Below are 25074 nucleotides of genomic sequence, written 5' to 3' on the forward strand. Positions count from 1 at the left end.
TGCACCGGAAATTTTTCGGGTTTTGTGTTTTGGTTTTGGATTCGGTTCCGCGGTCGTGTTTTGGATTCGGACGCGTTTTGGCAAAACCTCCCTGAAATTTTTTTGTCAGTTTCGGGTGTGTTTTAGATTCGGGTGTTTTTTTTCAAAAGACCCTCAAAAACAGCTTAACTCATAGAATTTGGGGGTCGTTTTGATCCCATAGTATTATTAACCTCAATAACCATAATTTCCACTAATTTCCAGTCTATTCTGAACACCTCACACCTCACAATATTATTTTTAGTCCTAAAATTTGCACCGAGGTCGCTGGATGACTAAGCTAAGCGACCCAAGTGGCCGTCACAAACACCTGGCCCATCTAGGAGTGGCACTGCAGTGTCAGACAGGATGGCACTTAAAAAAATAGTCCCCCAAACAGCACATGATGCAAAGATAAATTAAAGAAAAAAGAGGTGCAAGATGGAATTGTCCTTGGGCCCTCCCACCCACCCTTATGTTGTATAAACAGGACACGCACACTTTAACAAACCCATCATTTCAGTGACAGGGTCTGCCACACGACTGTGACTGAAATGACTGGTTGGTTTGGGCCCCCACCAAAAAAGAAGCAATCAATCTCTCCTTGCACAAACTGGCTCTACAGAGGCAAGATGTCCACCTCCTCCTCATCGTCCGATTCCTCACCCCTTTGACTGTGTACATCCCTCTCCTCACAGTTTATTAATTCGTCCCCACTGGAATCCACCATCTCAGGTCCCTGTGTACTTTATGGAGGCAATTGCTGGTGAATGTCTCCACGGAGGAATTGATTATAATTAATTTTGATGAACATCATCTTCTCCACATTTTCTGGAAGTAACCTTGTACGCCGATTGCTGACAAGGTGAGCGGCTGCACTAAACACTCTTTCGGAGTACACACTGGAGGGGGGGCAACTTAGGTAAAATAAAGCCAGTTTGTGCAAGGGCCTCCAAATTGCCTCTTTTTCCTGCCAGTATACATACGGACTGTCTGACGTGCCTACTTGGATGCGGTCACTCATATAATCCTCCACCATTCTTTCAATGGGGACAGAATCATATGCAGTGACAGTAGACCACATGTCAGTAATATTTGGCAGGACCTTAAGTCCGGACCAGATGTCAGCACTCGCTCCAGACTGCCCTGCATCACCACCAGTGGGTGGGCTCGGAATTCTTAGCCTTTTCCTCGCAGCCCCAGTTGTGGGAGAATGTGAAGGAGGAGCTGTTGACGGGTCACGTTCCGCTTGACTTGACAATTTTCTCACCAGCAGGTCTTTGCACCTCTGCAGACTTGTGTCTGCCGGAAAGAGAGATACAACATAGGCTTTAAACCTAGGATCGAGCACGGTGGCCAAAATGTAGTGCTCTGATTTCAACAGATTGACCACCCGTGAATCCTGGTTAAGCGAATTAAGGGCTCCATCCACAAGTCCCACATGCCTAGCGGAATTGCTCCGTTTTAGCTCCTCCTTCAATCTCTCCAGCTGCTTCTGCAAAAGCCTGATGAGGGGAATGACCTGACTCAGGCTGGCAGTGTCTGAACTGACTTCACGTGTGGCAAGTTTAAAGGGTTGCACAACCTTGCACAATGTTGTAATCATTCTCCACTGCGCTTGAGTCAGGTGCATTCCCCCTCCTTTGCCTATATCGTAGGCAGATGTATAGGCTTGAATGGCCTTTTGCTGCTCCTCCATCCTCTGAAGCATATAGAGGGTTGAAATCCACCTCGTTACCACCTCTTGCTTCAGATGATGGAGGGGAAGGTTCAGGAGTGTTTGCTGGTGCTCCAGTCTTCGGCATGCGGTGGCTGAATGCCGAAAGTGGCCCGCAATTCTTCGGGCCACCAACAGCATCTCTTGCACGCCCCTGTCATTTTAAAAAAAATTCTGCACCACCAAATTCAATGTATGTGCAAAACATGGGACGTGCTGGAATTTTCCCAGATGTAATGCACGCACAATATTGGTGGCGTTGTCCGATGTCACAAATCCCCAGGAGAGTCCAATTGGGGTAAGCCATTCTGCGATGATGTTCCTCAGTTTCCGTAAGAGGTTGTCAGCTGTGTGCCTCTTATGGAAAGCGGTGATACAAAGCGTAGCCTGCCTAGGAACGAGTTGGCGTTTGCGAGATGCTGCTACTGGTGCCGCCGCTGCTGTTCTTGCTGCGGGAGGCAATACATCTACCCAGTGGGCTGTCACAGTCATATAGTCCTGAGTCTGCCCTGCTGCACTTGTCCACATGTCCATGGTTAAGTGGACATTGGGTACAACTACATTTTTTAGGACACTGGTGACTCTTTTTCTGAGGTCTGTGTACATTCTCGGTATCGCCTGCCTAGAGAAATGGAACCTAGATGGTATTTGGTACCGGGGACACACTAACTCAATCAATTCTCTAATTCCCTGTGAATTATCGGTGGATACCGGACACACGTTAAACACCACTGCAGCTGCACAGACCTGAGTTATCTGCTTTGCAGCAGGATGACTGCTGTGATATTTCATCTTCCTCGCAAAGGACTGTTGGACAGTCAATTGCTTACTGGAAGTAGTACAAGTGGTCTTCCGACTTCCCCTCTGGGATGACGATCGACTCCCAGCAGCAACAACAGCAGTGCCAGCAGGAGCAAATTGAGGAGCCAGCAGGAGGAAATCGACACTGAGGGAGTTGGTAGTGTTGTTTGCAGGAGCTTGGTTACAAGAGGAAGGGATTTAGTTGTCAGTGGACTGCTTCCGCTGTCACCCAAAGTTTTTGAACTTGTCAATAACTTCTGATGAATGCGCTCCAGGTGACGTATAAGGGAGGATGTTCCTAGGTGGTTAACGTCCTTACCCCTACTTATTGCAGCTTGACAAAGGCAACACACGGCTTGACACCTATTGTCCGCATTTCTGTTAAAATAATTCCACACCGAAGAGGTGATTTGTTTTGTAATTTGACCAGGCATGTCAATGGCCATATTCATCCCACGGACAACAGATGTCTCCCCAGGTGCCTGACTTAAACAAACCACCTCACCATCAGAATCCTCCTTGTCAATTTCCTCCTCAGCGCCAGCAACACCCATATTCTCATCCTGGTGTACTTCAACAGTGACATCTTCAATTTGACTATCAGGAACTGGACTGCGGGTACTCCTTCCAGCACTTGCAGGGGGCGTGCAAATGGTGGAAGGCGCCACTTCTTCCGGTCCAGTGTTGGGAAGGTCAGGCATCGCAACCGACAAAATTGGACTCTCCTTGGGGATTTCTGATTTAGAAGAACGTACAGTTCTTTGCTGTGCTTTTGCCAGCTTAAGTATTTTCATTTTTCTAGCGGGAGGATGAGTGCTTCCATCCTCATGTGAAGCTGAACCACTAGCCATGAACATAGGCCAGGGCCGCAGCCGTTCCTTGCCACTCCGTGTCGTAAATGGCATATTGGCAAGTTTACACTTCTCATCAGACGCTTTTAATTTAGATTTTTGGGTCATTTTACTGAACTTTTGTTTTTTGGATTTTACATGCTCTCTACTATGACATTGGGCATCGGCCTTGGCAGACGACGTTGATGGCATTTCATCATCTCGGCCATGATTAGTGGCAGCAGCTTCAGCACGAGGTGGAAGTGGATCTTGATCTTTCCCTATTTTACCCTCCACATTTTTGTTCTCCATTTTTTAATGTGTGGAATTATATGCCAGTAATATATCAATAGCAATGGCCTACTGTACCGTACTGCTATATATATACTGGTGGTCAGCAAAATTCTGCACTGTCCTCCTACTATATACTGCACACAACTACAATGCAGCACAGATATGGATTGTATACTTGACGACACAGAGGTAGAGCAATGGCCTACTGTACCGTACTGCTATATATATACTGATGGTCAGCAAAATTCTGCACTGTCCTCCTACTATATACTGCGCACAACTACAATACAGCACAGGTATGGATGGATAGTATATTTGATGACACAGAGGTAGAGCAATGGACTACTGTATACACTGCTCAAAAAAATAAAGGGAACACTAAAATAACACATCCTAGATCTGAATGAATGAAATATTCTTATTAAATACTTTGTTCTTTACATAGTTGAATGTGCAGACAACAAAATCACACAAAAATTGTCAATGGAAATCAAATTTATGAACCCATGGTGGTCTGGATTTGAGTCACCCTAAAAAATTAAAGTGGAAAAACACACTACAGGCTGATTCAACTTTGATGTAATGTCCTTAAAACAAGTCAAAATGAGGCTTAGTAGTGTGTGTGGCCTCCACGTGCCTCTATGACCTCCCTACAACCCACACAAGTGGCTCAGGTAGTGCAGCTCATCCAGGATGGCACATCAATGCGAGCTGTGGCAAGAAGGTTTGCTGTGTCTGTCAGCGTAGTGTCCAGAGCATGGAGGCGCTACCAGGAGACAGGCCAGTACATCAGGAGACGTGGAGGAGGCCGTAGGATGGCAACAACCCAGCAGCAGGACAGCTACCTCCGCCTTTGTGCAAGGAGGAATAGGACGAGCAATGCCAGAGCCCTGCAAAATGACCTCCAGCAAGCCACAAATGTGCATGTGTCTACTCAAACGATCAGAAACAGACTCCATGAGGGTGGTATGAGGGCCCGACGTCCATAGGTGGGGGTTGTGTTTACAGGCCAACACCGTGCAGGACATTTGGCATTTGACAGAGAACACCAGGATTGGCAAATTCGCCACTGGAGACACTCAGCCCTCCATGTGCTCGCCAGAGGTAGCCTGGCTGCCATTAGGTACCGAGATGAGATCCTCAGACCCCTTGTGAGACCATATGCTGGTGCAGTTGGCCCTGGGTTCCTCCTAATGCAAGATAATGCTAGACCTCATGTGTGTGGAGTGTGTCAGCAGTTCCTGCAAGACGAAGGCATTGATGCTATGGACTGGCCCGCCCGTTCCCCAGACCTGAATCCAATTGAGCACATCTGGGACATCATGTCTCGCTTCATCCATTGCACCACAGACTGTCCAGGAGTTGGTGGATGCTTTAGTCCAGGTCTGGGAGATCCCTCAGGAGACCATCCGCCACCTCATCAGGAGCATGCCCAGGCGTTGTAGGGAGGTCATACAGGCACGTGGAGGACACACACACTACTGAGCCTCATTTTTACTTTTTTTAAGGACATTACATCAAAGTTGGATCAGCCTGTTGTGTGTTTTTCCACTTTAATTTTGAGGGTGACTCCAGATCCAGACCTCCATGGGTTAATAAATTTGATTTCCATTGATAATTTTTGTGTGATTTTGTTGTCAGCACATTCAACTATGTAAAGAACAAAGTATTTAATAAGAATATTTCATTCATTCAGATCTAGGATGTGTTATTTTAGTGTTCCCTTTATTTTTTTGAGCAGTGTATATACTGGTGGTCAGCAAAATTCTGCACTGTCTTCCTACTATATACTGCGCACAACTACAATGCAGCACAGATATGGATTGTATACTTGACCACACAGAGGTAGAGCAATGGCCTACTGTACCGTACTGCTATATATATACTGGTGGTCAGCAAAATTCTGCACTGTCCTCCTACTATATACTGTGCACAACTACAATGCAGCACAGGTATGGATGGATAGTATACTTGACGACACAGACGTAGAGCAATGGACTACTGTACCGTACTGCTATATATATACTGGTGGTCAGCAAAATTCTGCACTTTCCTCCTACTATATACTGCGCACAACTACAATGCAGCACAGGTATGGATGGTCAGTATACTTGATGACACAGAGGTAGAGCAATGGTCTACTGTACCGTACTGCTATATATATACTGGTAGTCAGCAAAATTCTGCACTGTCCTCCTAATATATACTGCGCACAACTACAATGCAGCACAGGTACGGATGGATAGTATACTTGACGACATAGAGGTAGAGCAGTGGACTACTGTACCGTACTGCTATATATATACTGGTGGTCAGCAAAATTCTGCACTGTCCTCCTACTATATACTGCGCACAACTACAATGCAGCACAGGTATGGATGAATAGTATACTTGATGACACAGAGGTAGAGCAATGGCCTACTGTACCGTACTGCTATATATATACTGGTAGTCAGCAAAATTCTGCACTGTCCTCCTACTATATACTGCGCACAACTACAATGCAGCACAGGTAAGGATGGATAGTATACTTGACAACACAGAGGTAGAGCAATGGACTACTGTACCGTACTGCTATATATATACTGGTGGTCAGCAAAATTCTGCACTGTCCTCCTACTATATACTGCGCACAACTACAATGCAGCACAGGTATGGATGGATAGTATACTTGATGACACAGAGGTAGAGCAATGGCCTACTGTACCGTACTGCTATATATATACTGGTGGTCAGCAAAATTCTGCACTGTCCTACTATATACTGAGCACAACTACAATGCAGCACAGGTATGGATGGATAGTATACTTGACGACACAGAGGTAGAGCAATGGCCTACTGTACCGTACTGCTATATATATACTGGTGGTCAGCAAAATTCTGCACTGTCCTCCTACTATATACTGCGCACAACTACAATGCAGCACAGGTATGGATGGATAGTATACTTGACGACACAGAGGTAGAGCAATGGCCTACTGTACCGTACTGCTATATATATACTGGTGGTCAGCAAAATTCTGCACTGTCCTCCTACTATATACTGCGCACAACTACAATGCAGCACAGGTATGGATGGATAGTATACTTGACGACACAGAGGTAGAGCAACGGTCTACTGTACCGTACTGCTATATATATACTGGTGGTCAGCAAAATTCTGTACTGTCCTCCTACTATATACTGCGCACAACTACAATGCAGCACAGGTATGGATGGATAGTATACTTGACGACACAGAGGTAGAGCAGTGGACTACTGTACCGTACTGCTATATATACACTGGTGGTCAGCAAAATTCTGCACTGTCCTCCTACTATATACTGCGCACAACTACAATGCCGCACAGGTATGGATGGATAGTATACTTGATGACACAGAGGTAGAGCAATGGCCTATTGTATCGTACTGCTATATATATACTGGTGGTCAGCAAAATTCTGCACTGTCCTCCTACTATATACTGCGCACAACTACAATGCAGCACAGATATGGATGGACAGTATACTTGACGACACAGAGGTAGAGCAATGGACTACTGTACCGTACTGCTATATATATATACTGGTGGTCAGCAAAATTCTGCACTGTCCTCCTACTATATACTACAATGCAGCACAGATATGGAGCGTTTTCAGGCAGATAACGTAGATATTTGCAGCACACTGAGCACAGATATTTGCAACACACTGAGCACAGATATCTGCAGCACACTGAGCACAGATATTTGCAGCACACTGAACACAGAAACTGAGAGAACGCAGCCACGTCCTCTCGCTATCATCTCCAATGCACGAGTGAAAATGGCGGCAACGAGCGGCTCTTTATATGAAATACGAATCTCACAAGAATACGACAGCGGGATGATGACGTTCGGGCGCGCTCGGGTTAACCGAGCAAGGCGGGAAGATCCGAGGCTGCCTCGGAACCGTGTAAAATAGGTGAAGTTTGGGTGGTTTGGATCTCAACAAACCGAACCCGCTCATCTCTACTTATTACCAAACACATAAAATCTCTGGTACAGCCGTGCAATATTACGTTGCACATCCCGAAGAGAGAAAACATTCACCTTCTCCCTAGCAGCTAGCAAAAGATAGAAAACATTTCTGTTATGGGGATCAGCTTTGTGCGTCAGTTCCAGTTTGGCAGCCTCACTTTCAGCCAACAAACGTTCAGCTTGTTGAGAATGTTTAAGCCGCGAAGCCGTCTGAATGGCCGATCCCCATACTACCCCTTTAAAGGAGCACCAGTTATTGAATATTGAGGTATCCTCCGGCTTATTAGTATCTAGATATAGCTGTATAGAACGTTGTATGGCGAGAAAAGCTTTAGGGTGATTAAGCAAGAAATTCCCTAACCTCCAGGGACCTGGAGACACTCTACAGGCTCCAGGATCCCACACTACCAGTAGGGGGGAGTGGTCAGACCAAGTCATCGGCAGTATGGTTATTTCCCTAATAGTCGTTAGCGTTTCTATACTAGTCAAAACAAGGTCAATTTTAGAATATGAAAGGTGGACATGCGAGTAAAAAGAATAGTGCCGAACCATAGGATGTTTAGTTCTCCACACATCATAAAGGTCATATTCACCAAGTAGATGGCGTAGACCAGCATTCCTATCTGCAGTGTGCTGAATCCTAGTGAAGGCACTTTTAGTGTGGTGAGACCTATCCATCATAGGGTCAACGACCATATTGAAGTCACCTAAGATCATAACAGCCCCTTTAGCATGTTTCTGTATCAGAAAGCATAGTTTCCTGCAGAACGTAAGTTGGCCGGAGTTCGGTGCATAGCATGAGACTAAGGTGACCACAGTATTTTCGCACTGTCCCACTTAAATGGGGTACCGATCTTCAGGATCTACTATTTGGGATTCTAGGGTGAAAGAACAATTCTGAGAAAACAGTATTGCAACACCAGCCTTTTTCGTGGGGCCATTAGCCATGTAACAGGTAGGGAAGCGATTAACATGAAATCTAGGGGGGTCTAGTTTCCTGAAGTGAGTTTCCTGAAGTGCGACAATATTCGCCTTCATTTTATAAAAAGAGGACAGAGCCAATTTACGTTTCTGAGGGGAATTCAATCCCTTAACATTCAGTGATACCAATTTGACCATAACTAACTAATCGGGAAGCGGGTCGACCGCTGAGACCACCAAGTAAAATCAAGAAGACTATCGCATCCAGGACACACTGACACACTGGATCCGTAACCATGGGGGAGACAAAACACAAAAGGAAGACAAACAGGGGAAGAAAGGAAAGAGACAGCAGAGAAGAAAAGGAAGAAAAAACAGTCCCCGTAAAGATACTGTCACAACTGAGGGCCTGAGCTGACGGGAGGCAGCCTCAGTTGTAGGGGCTGAGATGTACCGGAACCTGGGAGGTTGTATCAGACCCCTGGACATGTAAGTAACATGAATAATAACTGCCCGAAGGCGTGACCACGACAATTTGGATAAAAGTCAATGATGTTTATTATGACAACTCCGCAACACAGCAGCAGTAAAAGAAAACGTAAAAGTCAGCAAAGAATAAATACAGTTCCTGGGTACTACAGGATGGCAGGAGCCACAGGGCACTGGTAGTGTGAGATAGTTCTTATGATCTTCTAGATGGAAAGTCCTTACCAGGCCCGACTGTAGCAATGGAGATAACCCAGGATTGTGCCAGCTGGTGTTCCAGGAAAAGCTGGGTTGCTGAAGATAAAACAGCTGCTGTGGATACTGGCTGGAACCAGACTGTTGTTAGCACGGAGTGGATACTGGCTGGAACCAGTTAAATAATAAATGAACTTGGGAGCGATGAAATATGAACTGAAATGTAGAACTTGAGAGCGGAGAAATAATAATACCGGTGGAGAGTGGTAAAGTGTAGAAAGGACACCGGCCCTTTAAGGGAAGCTGTACTCTGCTGGAAGCTGAGCTGGAAGCAGGTAATGTTGTAGCTGGAAACAGATGAATCCACAATGGATTGGAGAGTCAGGCTACACCGCAGGTGGAATGCTGGTGCGGGTCTCTATGGTGGAAGTCTTGAGACAGGAGCTGGAACCTGGAAGACAATCACAGGAGAGAGACAAACAGGAACTAGGTTTGACAACCAAAGCACTGACGCCTTCCTTGCTCAGGCACAGTGTATTTATACCTGCAGCAAGGAAGGGATTGGCTAGGCAATTATGCAGATTATCAATACTGAGAACAGATTGGTGGAAATGATCAGCTGACAGAATCCAAGATGGCTGCGCCCATGCAGACACTTGGAGGGAAGTTTGGTTTGTAATCCATGTGGTAATGAAAACAGTAATGGCGGCGCCGGCCACCGGAGACAGGAGGCGCCAGGCTGACAGATGCACATCCAACCACGCGGACACAGCGGAGGCCGCGGCTGACGTAATCGCCACTCAGACACTCTGCATGCAGAAGTTCAGGGACGGCGGCGGAGGCCGCGGGAGACGCCATGCCAGGTGTAATATGGCGTTTACTGTGACAGCGTCCCAGAGTGACAGGAGAGGATACAGGAATGTACACATCAGGATAACAGATGGGATCCGGTCCTGGAGCGCTGAGCCAGCCTTAGGAGGCATCTGATGGGTAAGAAATGGCGTCCAGATACCCGGATCGTGACAGCACCCCCCCCTTTAGGAGTGGCCCCAGGACACTTCTTTGGCTTTTGAGGAAACTTGGAATGGAATCTCCGGACCAAGGCAGGAGCATGGACATCAGAAGCATTGGTCCATGAACGTTCCTCAGGACCATAACCCTTCCAGTCAATAAGATATTGTAGTTGACCGTAACGGTGACGTGAGTCCAGGATCTTGGCCACTTCATACTCAACGCCTCGTTGAGTTTGGACTTTCGGAGTTGGAGGAAGTGAGGAATGAAACCGATTCAAGATCAGCGGTTTCAACAGGGAAACATGGAATGTCCTGGGTATTTTTAAGAAGGGAGGCAACTGGAGTCTGTAAGCAACAGGATTGATGACTTGTTCAATCTTGAAAGGACCGATATAGCGAGGTGCAAACTTCATACTGGGAACTCTTAACCTCAAATTCTTCGTGGATAACCATACCCGATCACCCACCTTGAGAGCAGGAACTGCTCGACGCTTCTTATCCGCAAACTTCTTGTACCTGAACGATGCCTTGAGCAGAGCTGATCGTACGCTCTTCCAGATATTGGCAAACTGATGCAAGGTGATATCCACTGCGGGAACAGAAGTTGCTGGAAGCGGTTGGAACTCAGGGACTTTAGGGTGGAATCCAAAGTTAGTGAAGAATGGTGTTGAAGCAGATGAAGAATGATACTGGTTGTTATGACAGAACTCGGCCCAGGGAAGTAATTGAACCCAGTCATCTTGAGAGGAGGACACATAGATGCGGAGGAAGGCCTCCAAGTCCTGATTCACCCTCTCGGTTTGACCATTGGTCTGAGGATGGTAAGCCGTGGAAAACTTTAGCTTGACTTGGAGGACTTGACATAAACTTCGCCAGAATTTGGCTGTGAATTGAACTCCTCGATCTGAGATAATTTCTTCAGGAAGACCGTGGAGTCGGAAGATCTCTTGTATGAATACTTGAGCCAACTTGGAAGCTGACGGAAGACCGGTGAGAGGAATGAAGTGTGCCATCTTGGTGAACCGGTCAACTACCACCCAGATGGTATTGAACTTGTTGCACATGGGTAAGTCTGTAATGAAATCCATCGACAAGTGGGTCCATGGTCGACGGGGAACGGATAGTGGAACCAGTTGCCCCGCAGGCGACTGGCGGGATACTTTATGTTGGGCACACTTTGGGCAAGATGCAATAAACTCCAAGACGTCCTTTTTCAGAGTTGGCCACCAATAGGACCTAGAGATAAACTCCAGGGTTTTTTGGATACCTGTATGTCCGGCAAAACGGGAAGCATGGGCCCAATGCATGAGCTTCTTCCTTAGCATCTGCTTCACAAACTTTTCCCTGATGGGGGCGTAGAGTCCATCCCTACCGTGGAGAATGCCAACGGATTTATAATAGGATGCTTGTCTGAAGACTCTGACTCATTTTCTTGCTCCCATGAGCGGGAAAGGGCATCGGCCTTGCGATTCTGAGAGCCCGGACAGAACTGGAGTTTAAAGTCGAACCTGGAAAAGAAAAGTGCCCATCTGGCCTGACGAGGGTTGAGACATTGTGCGCCCTTCAGGTATAAAAGGTTCTTGTGGTCTGTAAGTATGGTGATTGAATGAGAAGCTCCCTCCAACAGATACCTCCACTCTTCTAGAGCGAGCTTGATGGCTAGCAACTCCTGGTCGCCAATGGCATAGTTGCGCTCAGCTGGGGAGAACTTCCGGGAGAAGAAACTGCAAGGGTGTAAATGGCCATCTTTAGCCCTCTGAGATAACACCGCTCCTACTCCAACGGAGGAGGCATCCACCTCTAAGATGAAAGGAGAGTCGATGTCAGGCTGTTTCAGAACAGGCGCAGAGATGAACCTTTGTTTTAAAAGATGAAATGCTTGCATGGCTTCTTCAGACCACTTGGACGGGTTAGCACCCTTCTTAGTGAAAGCAGTAATAGGCGCCACAATGGTGGAAAAGTCTCGTATAAACTTTCGGTAATAGTTGGCGAACCCTAAGAACCTCTGGACCCCTTTGAGGGTTAAGGGTACCGGCCAATTTTGGATTGCTTGTAGTTTCTCAGGATCCATCTCTAGTCCGGAACCGGACACAATGTACCCTAGAAACGGAATGGACTTGACTTCAAAGACGCATTTTTCTAATTTGCAATAGAGATGATTGACATGGAGACGGGACAGAACCTCTTTAACCCAAAAACGATGTTCCTCTAAATCGTTGGCAAAAATGAGGATATCGTCTAGATAGACCACGACATGATGGTATAGAATGTCTCTGAAGATCTCATTGACAAAATGCTGGAAGACAGCTGGAGCATTGCTCAATCCGAAGGGCATGACGAGGTACTCATAATGTCCGTCATGGGTGTTAAAGGCGGTCTTCCACTCGTCACCCTCACGGATCCGGATGAGATTGTATGCACCTCGCAAGTCCAGCTTTGTAAAGATGGTAGCTCCGCTAACTCTGTCAAAGAGCTCAGTAATCAGGGGTAAAGGATAACGGTTCTTGATGGTAATGTCGTTCAAACCTCTGTAGTCGATGCACGGCCGCAGACCACCATCTTTCTTTTTTACAAAAAAGAAGCCTGCGCCGGCTGGAGAGGAAGAAGGTCGAATGAACCCCTTTGCTAGGTTCTCTTTAATATATTCCTCCATAGAATGCGTCTCAGGCAGAGACAACGGATAAGTTCGGCCTCGAGGTGGAACCTTCCCTGGAACGAGATCAATCGGACAGTCCCATTCTCTATGAGGAGGAAGGATATCAGCAGAAGCTTTACTGAACACATCCGTGAAATCTTGATATGGAGGAGGTGGAACATCAGACGACCTGGGGGAGGAAGAACAGACAGGCAATACTTTAAACAAACATGTCTCTGCACAGGAGGAACCCCATGCCAGGATTTGCGTAGTCGTCCAATCAATTGTAGGATTGTGAAGACGGAGCCATGGAAGGCCCAGGACCACAGGATGTGTGGCTCTTGGAATCACTAAAAAAGAAATAAGTTCGGAATGAAGAACTCCCACTCTCAGACGAACTGGTAGAGTCCTTAAAGAAATAACTGCATCAAAAATTTTGCTGCCATCCACGGCAGTTAAAAAAATGGACGAAGGAAGTCTCTCGGTGGGTAAGGACCACCGTTTAACATAGGCTTCGGTAATAAAGTTCCCAGCTGCTCCGGAATCAAGGAGGGCAATGACGTTCCGATAACGTTGAGCAATTTGAAGCGAGACTGGGAGATTACAATCTTGAGGAGATGGAGAGGAGATCATTACTCCTAGCCGGCCCTCTCCTTGGCGAGCTAGGATTTGGAGTTTCCCGGACGTTTGGGACAGGCATTAATGGTGTGAGACGGAGCTGCACAATAGAGACAGAGAAACTCGGAGAGACGTCTTCGGCGCTCAGCAGGAGTTAAACGGGAACGGCCAAGTTGCATGGGCTCATCTTTAGATGGTGACAGTAGACGAGGAGGAGGAGCAGAAGATTTTGGAGCAGATGATCTTCCACGCTCAGTTGCTCTCTCTCTGAAACGTAAATCAACTTTCGTGCAGAGTGAGATTAGCTCATCTAACTTAGAAGGTAAGTCTCTGGTAGCTAACTCATCTTTAATACGCTCAGATAAGCCATGCCAGAATGCAGCATACAGGGCCTCGTCGTTCCATGCCAGTTCGGATGCCAGGATCTGGAACTGTATCAGATATTGTCCTACCGTACGTGACCCCTGGCGTAAACGGAGAACCTCGGATGAAGCTGAGGTTACCCGGCCTGGCTTGTCGAAGATGCGCCTGAATGTTGACACGAAGGCAGTGTAGGAAGATAGCAGGGTGTCGGACCTCTCCCATAACGGTGATGCCCAATCAAGGGCTGAGCCACTGAGAAGAGAAATAATGTAGGCAATTTTTGTACGGTCACTGGGAAAATTGCCAGGTTGTAGCTCAAACTGAATCTCACACTGGTTGAGAAATCCCCTGCAGAATCTTGGAGATCCGTCAAATTTTGCTGGCGTTGGAAGATGAAGACGTGGAGCAGAAATGGGTAAGGTGGGTGGGGTTATAGCTGGAGTCACTGTGGTTGACGCACCAGACGCGCCTGATCCACAGAGAGTTGTCTGAATCCCATCCAGCCGAGTAGAGAGATCCTGGAGACAGCGGATGATGTGGCCCTGTGCAGCCTCCTGATGTTCTAGTCGGGCTGCCAGTTCTTGCATCGGCCTGGCCGCTTGATCCTGGTCTCCGGCTGGATTCATTAGGTCAGTGCTTACTGTCACAACTGAGGGCCTGAGCTGACGGGAGGCAGCCTCAGTTGTAGGGGCTGAGATGTACCGGAACCTGGGAGGTTGTATCAGACCCCTGGACATGTAAGTAACATGAATAATAACTGCCCGAAGGCGTGACCACGACAATTTGGATAAAAGTCAATGATGTTTATTATGACAACTCCGCAACACAGCAGCAGTAAAAGAAAACGTAAAAGTCAGCAAAGAATAAATACAGTTCCTGGGTACTACAGGATGGCAGGAGCCACAGGGCACTGGTAGTGTGAGATAGTTCTTATGATCTTCTAGATGGAAAGTCCTTACCAGGCCCGACTGTAGCAATGGAGATAACCCAGGATTGTGCCAGCTGGTGTTCCAGGAAAAGCTGGGTTGCTGAAGATAAAACAGCTGCTGTGGATACTGGCTGGAACCAGACTGTTGTTAGCACGGAGTGGATACTGGCTGGAACCAGTTAAATAATAAATGAACTTGGGAGCGATGAAATATGAACTGAAATGTAGAACTTGAGAGCGCAGAAATAATAATACCGGTGGAGAGTGGTAAAGTGTAGAAAGGACACCGGCCCTTTAAGGGAAGCTGTACTCTGCTGGAAGCTGAGCTGGAAGCAGGTAATGTTGTAGCTGGAAACAGATGAATCCACAATGGATTGGAGAGTCAGGCTACACCGCAGGTGGAATGCTGGTGCGGGTCTCTATGGTGGAAGTCTTGAGACAGGAGCTGGAACCTGGAAGACAATCACAGGAGAGAGACAAACAGGAACTAGGTTTGACAACCAAAGCACTGACGCCTTCCTTGCTCAGGCACAGTGTATTTATACCTGCAGCAAGGAAGGGATTGGCTAGGCAATTATGCAGATTATCAATACTGAGAACAGATTGGTGGAAATGATCAGCTGACAGAATCCAAGATGGCTGCGCCCATGCAGACACTTGGAGGGAAGTTTGGTTTGTAATCCATGTGGTAATGAAAACAGTAATGGCGGCGCCGGCCACCGGAGACAGGAGGCGCCAGGCTGACAGATGCACATCCAACCACGCGGACACAGCGGAGGCCGCGGCTGACGTAATCGCCACTCAGACACTCTGCATGCAGAAGTTCAGGGACGGCGGCGGAGGCCGCGGGAGACGCCATGCCAGGTGTAATATGGCGTTTACTGTGACAGCGTCCCAGAGTGACAGGAGAGGATACAGGAATGTACACATCAGGATAACAGATGGGATCCGGTCCTGGAGCGCTGAGCCAGCCTTAGGAGGCATCTGATGGGTAAGAAATGGCGTCCAGATACCCGGATCGTGACAGATACAGAGTCATAGTAAGGCGCCAAAACATCCAGCGCCTCACACTACAAAGTAGGAAGGTTAGTGGCCTACCTCCCCACAGTCAGATAACCAAAACTACAAAACTTGGTAAACATATAGACACATGGCATAGAGAACAAATAAGGGCAAGGCAACAGTAACATGCCATGTCGAGTAGATCACTGAGTTCAAAATCAAACAAATTATCCTAGTGGCTAAAACTGAGATATCAAAAAGAGTCACATTGCTTATCTCTAACTCCGAAAACATAACTCTAAACAATACACATATAATCAGAGCATAGGGAAGAGGAAGATCAAAAAAAGTAAACCAGGAAAAAAGGACTCAATGATCCTAAGTAGCAAATGTCATGTCCATCACAATCTTTGTAGCAAGACATTCTGGAAGGGTGATCCCAGCCCAATGAAGGCCATTCACGGCAAGCAAACGTAGCAGAGACGAGGCCCTATTTCTCAACCGTCAACCAGTCCTGCTGGAGTCGGCGGTCAGGAGAGCCAGACCCGCAATCTCCCACTAAATTCCATTTATGAAGAAGTCTCATACCGTCCTCTACCGAAGACACAGCAATAGTGGAGCCTTCTCTGGAGATCAGTAGCCGAGTGGGGAATCCCCATCTATAAACGATGCCAGCTTTCCGAAGCGCTACGGTGACAGGTTGAAAAGAACGCCTTTTGGTGAGGGTGTACTGCGACAGATCTCCAAAGAGTTGAAGCGAGCGTAAGGCATCTGCAGTGTCAGAAGAAGGTCTGGCCGCCTTGAGCAGAGACTCGTTAATGTGGAAGAAGTGGACTCTCATTAAGACATCCCTCGTCGACCCCTCTGGAGCACTACGGGCCTTCGGAACCCGATGGATACGGTCTAAGATCAGATCCGACGAAGTGGCAGAGGGTAGAAGTTTCTTGAAGACCTCTATAGTATAGTCATGAAGGCTGCTATTGGAAACTGTTTCAGAGACTCCCCTGAGCTTAAGGTTGTTTCTGAGCGAGCGGTCTTCCAAATCCGCTACTTTGTCCCGCAAGGCAGCTACTTCCCCCTCCAGGGTATCATGAGAGTCGATGAGAGAATTATGCGAACCCACCACTTCACCCATCTTTGTTTCCAGCTGACCGGTTCTCTCACCCAAATCCTCAATAGAGCTCTGGCAAGATTGCAACATGGCACGAAACTCCGATGCGACCTCGCCCTTAAACTGATGTAGCAGTAGTTTCATGTTGCCCACTGTTAAGGCCTCACTGTCCTCCAGATGTGGCGAGGAAGGGGGAGCCATGAGTTGAGGATGCAGTCGCCATAGGAGAAGGCAGAGTAGGCATTTTTCGGGACACAGGGACCCCCGCCTCCTGAGACTTGTTGTGATAAGGAGAAGGCTTGAAAAAGGAGACTTGAGAGATTGGTTTGGAAGCTTTATGCTTTTTTGGAGGCATGACGTAGCGCTTTCCAGAGAATATCTTAACACCAGTAGAAAGGGGAGTTCAGCGGGGGCCTCAATACAGCAGAGCGACAACCATGCCGCGTGTGAAAATGTGTCGGCTAAAGTGACTGCAGGGGGGCATGAAAGCACATTTTATAGGAGATCACATTCCATCAGCCGTGGTAGATTTGATACTTGAGGGGCGACGGCATCCGCACCATACCAAAAGGGCCCAATATAAGAAAGATAACACCATCGTAATTTTGGCCAACCCTAGGGCTATTCGGCCCAATAGGTAGAAGGGCTTAGCAGGGGGATGCAAACAGTGTGGGTGAATTCTTCCTTACCACAGGTATATAGATGATGGCAGGGTTGTAAAGATGACCCTATATAAGAATTCCCTGCTGTGAGTGTAGAGAGAGGGGTGGCAAATATTCAGCCCCTCTATAATAAAGCAGTCCAGGAAAAGGAGGGTAGTGTGTTGGGGCGTATAATTGGGGTCCGCCGAAGCCGCTCACTCAGCCGGGTAGCCACGAAGCTACAGACCCCGGGCCCAGTGCAAGGAGAGTGGATGCCAGAGCTGCATGATCCGCCTGAGCCGCCCACAGCCGTGGACTGGCTCCTGAAGGGGTGGGGGAGCTGAGCGCACTGCCGGACCTCCGGGCGCTAAGAGGACAGCCAGCGGGGAGGAGACTCACCAGCTGCGCGGGGCCGCCGCTGCCGCCAGGCACTTGTAATCCCGTCTGCTGCTGCTGAGTCATGGGGGAGATGGTCCCGGGCACTGCCGCAACTATCTGCACAGGGGCAGAAGTCCCTGCAACCAAGTCCAGCTGCCAAGAAGATCCGCTCGGCCGAACTTCCGGTTCGGAGGGGAGATCCACACCACAGTCCGCAGCTGCACAGGGAGGGGAAGTCCACAACCCGCAGGGACCCTGATAAGAGTCCCCCGGCTCTGCAGCCACAGCCCCTCGATCCTAGACACTGAAGGGAGACCTCTGGAGCTAGTGGAGGTAATGAGAGTCCCCATAAACAGATATAAATTAGTTAGAAATGCATGCCTAGCAGGAGCTCCCAGAAAACACAGCCACTCAGCTTGCTGGCTAGGCCACGCCCCGAATATACTAATTCTAATTCTCTGATTATACATGCATAATGTTATTGCTACATAAATAATTAGTAAGTACTATAATAATCTAGATCAGGCATGTCCAAACTGCGGCCCTCCAGCTGTTGAGGCCCTGACACAGCTTTAGCATTCTCTGACAGCAACACTGTGTCAGGGCATGCTGGGATATGTAGTTTCACAACAGCTGGAGGGCCGCAGTTTGGACATGCCTGATCTAGATAATAGTTGTGTAAGGTCTGTCACGTCTCTTCAATGCGCGTGTGCTGGAAGCCAGGTCAGACTTATGAGAGTAGGACCGGCCTCAGGAATGTGGTAAGTATGGAAGCGGGGGAAGGGAGGTGCAAGCAAGATGGAGCAATGTGGGAGAGGAGGCAGAACAGAAGAGAGGGGACAGAGGGAGGCAGGAGCAGGGCGGGATGTGCGGAGACTGAATTGAAATAAAGTAGTTTAATATAATTAAATAATACAAATTAAAAAGTTATTCATACACGTGAGCTGGGTGCTGTTTTACTTAGTTAAAATGCCCTGGAATGGTTCATGTGTTAGTTTATTTTAAATTATATTCAAAGCTGTGCTTTTAAATGTATATTGTTATTACTACCTTTATTACATTTACAAAGAATCCTATATAAAGCGGGTCTAAAAGTAAAGTAACCAGTAAAATTGCAGAGTACAATTGTCTACTGGAAACTCAAACAAGCTTAGAAGTAAAAGTGTTGATGTATGACAGCAACAGAGCATATGAGAACAGAGATATAGCTATCTTTCAAAAGAGGGATGGCATTCAACACCAAGTAACTATTCCTTACACACCTGAGCAAGATGGCGAGTGATATGGCAAAAAGAGAGATGCTAAGTAAAGCAGGTCTGGAAAAAAGATTCTGGGCAGATGCAGTCCTAACTACAGTGAACCTCAAGAATCAAGCACCTATAGTGATAGTTAAAGCTAAAGCACCATAGGAGGCAAGGTATGGTAGAAAGCCAAGTGTGAACCATCTCCACATCTTTAGGTGTAAAGCATATGCCCATATCCCTAAAGAAAAGTCCATCTCATGTGTCATGCTTGGATAGTTATAAGAAGCAAACTACAGTATACAGATTGTGGGGCATTAACAATCAAAAGCTTTTGATGTCAAGAGATAGTGTTTCATGAAACAGCTTCAACCAAAGAGCAGGAAGCATGCCAAATATTAAAACTACAAATGCAAATGATCAATCACAGAGGAGGAGCTCTATTAAGAGCAACACAGGTAAACTACCTAAAAGATACAGTGAGAAATGTACTTTGTCTGCTGTGAACCTCAATCTATACAAGAAGCATAATCAAGCAGCAGCTAGAACAAATGAAAATTAGCAATAGATGCAGAGCTTACAATAGAAACAACATTGACACATGGCCCACAATCGCAAGGCCTATCAACCACATAACAGTCAAAAACAAGGGGGTCATCTGCAAGAACCTAAACAAAGATAGATGTCTTGCTTGCTACAAAAACTGCTTTGTTGCCAAGCATTGACTAAAAAGCAAACTTCTCGTCTGTTGCAAGGTACAGTACATTACATATGGTCATTGCTAGATCTACTGTGTGTATGATTTGCTGTTGTACCAACTGGACTTCTTAAAAGGTGAGCTAGTTGAAGATGGAACCACCAGAACACTACAATGTTAATGTATTTCCAGAGGGAACAGTGATAGAGGAGCAGTTGATGCTGCCTCTCTGCCATACATCCATATGGCACTAAAAGCTGTAGACTCCCAGCAAATTACGACCTGCCCTACTGTGCATACACAAGTTACAATGCAGTTGCGTCCTCTATAATGACGTTTTGCTGTGGAGATGCAATTAAAGAGGCAAAAGCTGTGAAAGGTTACCAGTAATACAGGTGATAATCCTTACCCAGATGATGTAGATAAAGCAATGGAGACAGCAATGTTAGGGGGTAATTCAGAGTTGATTGCAGCAGCAAATTTGTTAGCAGTTGGGCAAAACCATGTGCACTGCAGGTGTGGCAGATATAACATTAGCATAGAGAGTTAGATTTGGGTGGGTTATTTTGTTTCTGTGCAGAGTAAATACTGGCTGCATTATTTTTACACTGCATTTAGATTTCAGTTTGAACACACTCTACTCAAATCTAACTCTCTCTGCACATGTTAAATCTGCCCCAAAGCAGTGCACATTATTTTGCCCAAAGGGTAACATATTTGCTGCTACAATCAACTCTGAATTAGGCCCTTAGTAATGGAACAGCTTTATGCCAGAGTATTATTTCCTAGGAGTGGCTATGCAGATGTGTGCTACACAGCTATAAACAGGATGCTGAGAATTCTATTTTGCTGTCAAAGGGTGTAAAACACAAAAAAACTAAGTACAAATGCTTCAAGTGTCACAAGTTAAAACATTAGGCCTTTGAATACAAATCAAGGGAACCAAGTGGTACTTCATCAAACAAGCATGATAGAAGGAACGAATCAGTGTCAAATGAGGGACACAGTCACTGCAAAGACTGATGGAACATGGATTCAAGAGCCACAAGGCACTTTAACTGTAACAAAAGTTGTTCAAGTCACTAAAGACATTTGATCCTGTGAATGTTTGGGGAATAGGAGATAAAGTCCTAAATGCCACAAAAGTCTGGACAATTACCATGCGCTTCTGAAGCAGAAGCAAAACAGTTGTCACAGACATAGAAGATGTGTGATTTGTGCCAGATCTAGGAACAAACAGCCATCATTGTACTGGAGAAGAAGGAATACACAGTCCAATTTGCAGAGTGTCAGTGTAATGTATACAACAAAAAATAAACTGTAATTGTGACAGCAATGTGGTGCTAACAACTATATATACTGGACACTGAAGAGTGTTGTGACATGGCAGTTTGTGACTGACTATGGAGTCAAAAGTCTGAACTAAGTCATAGGACACAGAGTCAGCTTCTAGATGGCAAGGCCAAGGATGATAGTGAACAATCATGAAAGGCTAGAGTGTGAAAGTTGAATGAAGGGTAAGCAAATACATTGCCTTTTTCCTAAGTCAGTATCCAAAGGTAAAGCGCTATTGTAATTAGTGCATACAGACATATGTGATCCAATGGAGGTTGAGTCAATAAGCGGGAATTGCTATTTCATGACACTCATAGATGAAGCTACAAGGATGACGCATGTATAAGAGTCTAGTAGAGAACAAGACGCGCCTGAAGAATAAAGTGCTAAGTTCTGACAATGGTGGAGAATATGAAAATTAGAGATGAGCGGGTTCAGTTCCCTGAGATCCGAATACCCCCAGAACATCCCGTTCCGAGCCCAGATACGAGTCCGGCTCGGGACTTCCCGCCAGACTCAAAAATCAGAATGAGGCAAAACGTCATCATCCCGCTGTCGGATTCTCACGGGTTTTGGATCCCATATAAACAACTGTACGTCGCTGCTATTTTCACTTCACACTTGGAGAGTGAGGGAGACAGACCTATGTCTCTCTCTGTGGGTGGTGGCGTCGCGTGGGGTAAGTGTGTGCTCTGTAGGGGTGCTGCTGAAGTCACTGTGGTGCACCTGTAGGGGTGCTGTCCTGCCTGTCAATGCTGTTTCATGTGCTGTTATGGCTGGGTGCTGCAGCTGTACATGGGTGTTGCTGTCCTGGCTGTCACTGTGTTGCACAGGGTGCAAGGTCACTGTCCTCCTCCTGTATGCTGTAAAATATAAGGGTGCTGCTGGTCATGTACATTGTAAAAATTCTGGGGTGCAGTTGTTAAAATTGAAATGCACACTGCTCCTGTATGCTGTAAAATATTGGGGTGCTGCTGTTCAAATAACATTACACTGGCCCTGTATGCTATAAAAATTCAGGGGTGCAGTTGTTAAAAATTAAAAGCACACTGCTCCTGTATGCTGTAAAATATAGGGGTGCTACTGGCCCTGTATGTTGTAAAAATTCAGGGGTACAGTTGTTAAAAATTAAACGCACACTGCTCCTGTATGCTGTAAAATATTGGGGTGCTGCTGGCCCTTTATGTTGTAAAAATTCAGGGGTTCAGATGTTAAAAATTAAAAGCACACTGCTGTATGCTTTAAAATATAGGGGTGTTGCTATTCAAATAACATTACACGGGCCCTGTATGCTATAGAAATTCTGAGGTGCAGTGAAAATCAATGTACACTGGTCCTGTCTTTTATGCTGTAATAAACCTAGGGTGCAGTAAAAATCAATGTACACTGGCCCTGCCTTATATGCTGTAATAATTCTAGAGTGCAGTTAAAATCAATGTACACTGGTCCTGTCTCGTATGCTGCAAAACTACAGGGGTGTTGTGAAAATACAGCGGTGCTGGCACTGTCTACAGTTGCAATGTCTAGGCCTGACCTTCACAACACTGTATGGAATGAGGAGGCTCCTACCACCATTTGCACGCCCCCTGCAAGTGCTGGGAGGAGCACCGCCAGTCCAGTTTCTGATATTGAGATTGAGGATGTCATTGTAGAAGTACACCAGGATGAGGAGGATATGGGAGTAGCTGGCACTGCGGAGGAAGTTGACAATGAGGATTCTGATGGTGATGTGGTTTGTTTGAATAAGGCACCAGTGGAGACAGTTGTTGGCCATGGGATGAAAAAGCCCATTGTCAAACCTGGGCAAAATACCAAAAAAGCCACCTCTTCGGTGTGGCATTATTTCTCTACAAATCCAGACAAGAGGTGTCAAGTCATCTGTTGCCTTTGTCAATCAATAATAAGTAGGGGTAAAGACGTTAACCATCTAGGAACATCCTCCCTTAGACGTCACCTGCAGCGCATTCATCATGTCATTGTCAAGTTCAGAAACTTTGGATAATAGCGTAAGCAGTCCACTGACTCCTAAATGATGTGGTTGGTTTGTTTGTTTGTTTGAGTATTATTTCTCTGAGAGGATGAGGATGTAAACACTGAAGGGGATCTGGGGATGAAGACGACATCTTGCCTCTGTAGAGCCAGTTTGTGAAAGGAGAGATTAATTGCTTATTTTTTGGTGGGGGCCCAAACAAACCGATAATTCCAGCCAGTCATGTGGCAGACCCTGTCACTGAAATGATTGGTTTGTTAAAGTGTGCATGTCCTGTTTATACAACATAAGGGTGGGTGGGAGGGCCCAAGGACAATGCCATCTTGCATATCTTTTCTTTACCACATCATTCCAGGGGAGCTGCCCCTATACCCTATCAGTCCAGAGGTGCTGCCCCACTGCCGTTTAAGTCCACGGGTGCTGTTGCCTTTCTGCTGTGCTGTGTAATTCTCCAGGGGTGCTGCCTATGTTGTATAAGTCCAGGGGTGCTACTGTATTTTATCCAAGGTTTAAATGAAAGCCTATTGCAGATATGAAATAAGCTTCAACATCACAAACAGATTTGTGAAAACTAGCCACAAAGATGGAAATTGCTGAAGTGTTTTTAAATAAAGTGGGGAGACATCACATTTGCGGCCAAAGTCAGTGTGACTCAGAAGAGACTGAATCATAATCCAGCGCAACTGCCGGAGAGGTAAACGTGATGTTTTCTGCTGGAGCATTAGAGAGAGGTTCCTCTCAATTATTTCATGTTATGGACTCAAATGAATGGTTCCAATTAGTCAACCTTAATTATGATTTATTATTGATGTTCCACATTTTGGGATTACTTATTTAGAAGATGAGCATTTGTTGTACAGGGATATTCTTTTCCTAAGGGCTTTGTAGGGTTAGCGCAAGATCTCGTGGTGTTGGAAGAACAGAGTTTCAGTGATCTTGCATTGCATCAACTTTCTATTGCACTGCAGCACTAGATGGGCCAGGAGCTCCTGTGAGAAACAAAAAGTTACTAAACAAAGCCCAGTAAGGAGTCTCATGGTGGCTTACAGCCAGAAAGATGTGTTTGGACTGTAGAGTGGTAAGCTCCACTAGGGCAGGGGCTCAATAATAAATAAAGTCACTGCACAGTCATGCTTAGTATTTAATATGAATAAAATAAACAAGACACACAGGTATGCTCACATGCGTGTAACTGGGACACGCAGGTATGCTCACATGCCTGTAACCTGGAGCTGTGAAAAATTAAAATAAGGCATCTGCAACAAAATATGGAAATAAAAATGCAATAAAAATTGGGGAAAAAAAGAAACCTACAAGATTTTCACAAAATAAGTCTCCATGCTCCATGGAGGGAAAAATATCCAGTCTTGATCCTGTGGTATACACCAGTTTATTTGAATCCCAGCATTAAATCCGAGATTATCTTAACCCCTGAAAATGGAGAAAGACGCTTTGGCCCCTAGTTTTTCAGTTTGTCCAGTAATGTGGTAATCAATTAAATATTTGCTTGGTTGAAGTCCTTTCTGTTCCACACCAATATAGGAGTGGAGGTCAAAGCATGTGTATAGTTCCTGATTGCATGTGCCTCTCTAATTATTAGTCACCTACTTGACACTGTCCTCTTCCTCTTGACTCTTCTTATAATGTGAAAAGTCATCAAATATGTTTGTAGCTAGCTATGAGTCGGAGAAGTTAGCGAGCTTTTTACAGAGGGACCACCTGTCGCTGGAATAATGGGTTTATTAAACTGTACATGTCCTGTTTAAACAACATAAGGGTGAGTGGGATGACCCAAGGACAATTCCATCTTGCACCTCTTTTTTTTCTTTGCATTATGTGCTCTTTGGGGCCTAGTTTTTAAAA

Source organism: Pseudophryne corroboree, chromosome 6 (assembly GCF_028390025.1).
Source record: "Pseudophryne corroboree isolate aPseCor3 chromosome 6, aPseCor3.hap2, whole genome shotgun sequence".
In the NCBI taxonomy this organism is placed as follows: domain Eukaryota; kingdom Metazoa; phylum Chordata; class Amphibia; order Anura; family Myobatrachidae; genus Pseudophryne; species Pseudophryne corroboree.